Genomic DNA, 4,535 nt, shown 5'->3' on the forward strand with positions numbered 1-4,535 from the left:
TCTCCGTCCTCCCCTATAACCCGTCTCTCTCTCCGTCCCCACTATAACCCGTCTCTCTCTCTCTCCGTCCCCACTATAACCCGTCTCTCTCCTCTTCTCGTCCCACTATAACCCGTCTCTCTCTCTGTCCCCACTATAAACCGTCTCTCTCTCCGTCCCACTATAACCCGTCTCTCTCTCTCCGTCCCCACTATAACCCGTCTCTCTCTCTCCGTCCCCCTATAACCGCTCTCTCTCTCTCCGTCCCTATAACCCGTCCTCTCTCTCCGTCCCCTCTATAACCCGCCTCTCTCTCCGTCCCTCTATAACCCGTCTCTCTCTCGTCTTCATAACCCGTCTCTCTCTCCGTCCCCTTTAGCCCATCATCTTCCGTCCCCTCTATAACCCGTCTCTCTCTCTCCGTCCCACTTAACCCGTCTCTCTCTCCGTCTTCTATAACCCGTCCTCTCCTCCGTTCCCTCTATAACCCGTCTCTCTCTCCGTCCCCTCTATAACCCGTCTCTCTCTCCGTCCCCACTATAACCCGTCTCTCTCTCTCCGTCCCCACTATAACCGTCTCTCTCTCTCCCGTCCCCTCTATAACCCGTCTCTCTCTCCGTCCCCTTTAACCCGTCTCTCTCTCTCTCCGTCCTCTATAACCCGTCTCTCTCTCCGTCCCTTTAACCCGTCTCTCTCTCCGTCCCCTCTATAACCCGTCTCTCTCTCTCGTCCCCACTATAACCCGTCTCTCTCTCCGTCCCCTCTTTAACCCGTGTCTCTCTCCGTCCCAGGCGCCGGCGCCAGCCCCAACCATCAGATTCCACACCGGGAGTAAACGTAAGAAACTGTCCAACGTCGACAGCGTCTTCAACAAGTTTGGAGAGGAGGAGGCCGACGAGGCGCTCCGTAAACGTAAGCTGGTTCCGCTGGACTACGGTGAGGACGATAAGAGTTTGGGTCTGGACGGGGCGAGGTACCTGGAGGGAAGGGAGGACCAAACACAGAGGAGAAACGGAAGCACATCCGGAGTCTGATTGAGAAGATTCCTACGGCCAGACCTGATCTGTTCAACACCCTCTGGACTGCTGTGGACTCGGTAAGGAGGATGAGGAGGAGGATTTTTTTTAAATGTACCTTTATGTAACTAGGCAAGTCAGTTCAGAACACATTCTTATTTTCAATGACGGCCTAGGAACGGTGGGTTAACTGCCTTGTTCAGGGGCAGAACGACAGATTTGTACCTTGTCAGCTCGGGGATTTGAACTTGCAACCTTTCGGTTACTAGTCCAACGCTCTAACCACTAGGCTACCCTGATGATGATGATGATGATGATGACGAGGCAGGTCGGCCCCAGAGCTCTGGTGTGGGTCAGTTGGTAATAACGTGACGGTTGCAGCGTTAAGGAGTGGTTCAAATATCCTGCAGGGTTCACACACTAACAAGTCCAATGGGTTCTGGTCCTCTTGCGGATAACATAAATCTACTCTTGACACATTTGATCGACTGGAAATTGAAAAGCTATGTGGAAGAACTAGCAATTCTCTGTTACGTCACCGTATATGTCTGAAACCTTTTGTTCTTCCCGTCTCAGACTCTGATGGAGCGTCGTATCAGGCCCTGGATCAACAAGAAGATTATCGAGTACATCGGAGAGGAGGAAGCTACGCTAGTCGACTTRGTCTGTTCTAAGGTTAGTTAGTAACTGATTGAGTGGGGAGAGAGAGAATTTATTGTCTGAGGAATGGATGACAAATTGGTTTCCTCGTAAGAAGTTTATAGACAAGGTATGACTGCAACCCCAATGCGTTTGTTTAGTTTTACCTGGTCGCTGTTTTCAAACACTTTTACGTTTTTTAGCATTTATTGGCACAAATCCAATGTACCTATACCACTGAGTGTACAAAACATTAGGAACACCTGACGTCGGGGCATGGACTCCACAAGGGGTCGAAAGCGTTCCACAGAAATGCTGGCTCATGTTGACTGGATGTCCTTTGGGTGGGTGGACCATTCTTGATACACACAGGAAACTGTTGAGCGTAAAAAACCCAGCAGCGTTGCAGTTCTTGACACAAACTGGTTCCCGGCATCTACTACCATACCCTGTTCAAAGTCACTTAAATATTTTGTCTTCCCCATTCACCCTCTGAATGGCACACAGACACAAACCATGTCTCAATTTTCTCAAGGCTTAAAAATCCTTCTTTAACCACCTGTCTCCTCCCCTTCATCTACACTGATCGAAGTGGATTTAACCGGTGGCATCAATAAGGGATCATATCTTTCAACTGGATTCACCTGGTCAGTCCATGTCATGGAAAGAGCAGGTGTTCCTAATGTTTTGTACACTCAGTGTATGTTTGTAAAGAGAGGATATTGTCTCTGGCTGTCATGTATTCCAGAGACGTCAAAAGGTATTGGAGGGACCCATTGTCTCTGGCTGTGATGTATTCCCTGCAGTATGCTTTGTGAGTGTTCTGGTCTTCGCGGTGTTTTAACATGTTGTTGTCTCCTCAGGTGATGTCTCACGGCAACCGCAGGGGATCTTGGATGATGTTGCCATGGTGAGTTAAATAATGATTTTAAAACATGGTCATAGGAACAATCTTATAGGCTTAACCAGTTTTAGGTTCATATGTTATTAAATGTAAGCCTACATTTGAGTTAGTTATAAATCTAAGTTTTGTTCTCGTCAACAGTGCAGTACTCTAGACATAACAGGGTATTAAGAGACGAGACCACTAACTGATGTATTGTACCTGCAGGTTCTGGACGAGGAGGCAGAGGTGTTCATAGTTAAAATGTGGAGGCTGTTGATCTACGAAACAGAGGCCAAGAAGATTGGTCTGGGGAAATGAAGACTAGGACTACAGTACTACTATCTAGTACTACTATCTAGTACCTACTATCTAGTACTACTACAGTACTACTATCTAGTACTACTATCTAGTACTACAACAGTCTACTGCTGTCAGGGACAGTTTTTCCTCTGGGCTTCAGTCTCTTTTATTTCTCTTGACTGATCACACGGACACCCTCTCACTCATTAGGGTGTTGAGCCTATGAGCATGGGCCTATTACCAGTCCCAACCCCCCTCTATCCCCCACAACCCCTTCTTTGCCCCAACCCCCTCTATCCCCCACAACCCCTTCTTTGCCCCAACCCTCCTCTACCGCTCCCCCCAAAGATCTCTTTTAAATAAGTATAGACTTCCTGAGTCAATACATGTTAGAAACATTTTGGCGGCGATATACAGCTGTGTCTTTCTGGGTAAGTCTCTTAAGAGCTTTTCACACCTCGATTGTACAATATTTTGACATTATTCTTAAAAAAAAAAAAATCAAGCTCTGTCAAGTTGATTGTTGATTATTGCTAAGACACCCGTTTTCAAGTCTTGCCATAGATTTTCAAGCCAATTTAAGTCAAAACTGTAACTAGGCCACTCAGGAACATTCAATGTCATCTTGGTAAGCAACTCCAGTGTATTTTGGCCTTGTGTTTTAGGTTTTGTCCTGCTGAAAGGTTCATTTGTCTCCCAGTGTCTGTTGGAAAGCAGACTGAACCAGGTTTTCCTCTAGGATTTTGCCTGCGCTTAGCTCTATTCCGTTCTTTTTTATCCCCCAAAAACCTCCCACATTGAGTACCACTCTTCATATTTTCATGCATGGCAGTGCCTGCATCATGTTATGGGTATGCTTGTCATTGCAAGGCTGTGTTGGATTTTCCCCAACATAATGCTTTGTAGTCAGGACAAAAAGTAAATTTCTTTGCCACATTTTTGCAGTCTTAAGTGCCTTGTTGCAAAACAGGATGCGTGTTAGGAATATTTTTATTCTGTACAGGCTTCCTTCTTTGTCATTTAGGTTAGTATTGTGGAGTAACTACAATGTTGTTGATCCATCCTCAGTTTTCTCCTATCACAGCCGTTAACTTCTCTAGGATATGTGGGACGCTAACGTCCCACTTGGCCAAAAGCCAGTAAAAATGCAGAGCGCCAAATTCAAATATATTACTATAAAAATCAAACTTTCATGAATCACACATGGAAGACACCAAATTAAAGCTACACTTGTTGTGAATCCAGCCAACATGTCTGATTTCAAAAAAGGATCTACGGCGAAAGCACACCAAAGATTATGTTAGGTCAGTACATAGCCACAGAAAAACACAGCCATTTTTCCAGCCAAAGAGAGGAGTAACAAAAAGCAGAAATAGAGGAAGAATTAATCACTAACCTTTGATGATCTTCATCAGATGACACTCATAGGACTTCATGTTACACAATACATGTATGTTTTGTTCGGTAAAGTTCATATTTATATGTCTCATTGGCAAAAGGCCAGAGAAAATGCAGAGCGCAAATTCAAATTAATTACTATAAAAATTACTATAAAAATCAAACTTTCATTAAATCACACATGAAAGATACCAAATTAAAGCTACCTGGTTGTGAATCCAGCCAACATGTCAGAATTCAAATAGGCTTTTCGGCGAATGCAAACGATGCTATTATCTGAGTTAGCACCATTGTAAACAAGAGATAAGCATATTTCA

The 4,535-nt window shown here is 45.0% G+C and overlaps 1 pseudogene; it reads left to right on the plus strand.

The window, feature by feature from the left end:
* LOC112071888 (RNA-binding protein 25-like) overlaps window positions 1-3,756 on the plus strand; it is a 46,525-nt pseudogene extending 42,769 nt beyond the window's left edge.
* Window positions 3,757-4,535: the final 779 nt, after the last annotated feature.

This window comes from Salvelinus sp. IW2-2015, unplaced genomic scaffold (genome assembly GCF_002910315.2).
Source record: "Salvelinus sp. IW2-2015 unplaced genomic scaffold, ASM291031v2 Un_scaffold1757, whole genome shotgun sequence".
Lineage (NCBI taxonomy): Eukaryota > Metazoa > Chordata > Actinopteri > Salmoniformes > Salmonidae > Salvelinus > Salvelinus sp. IW2-2015.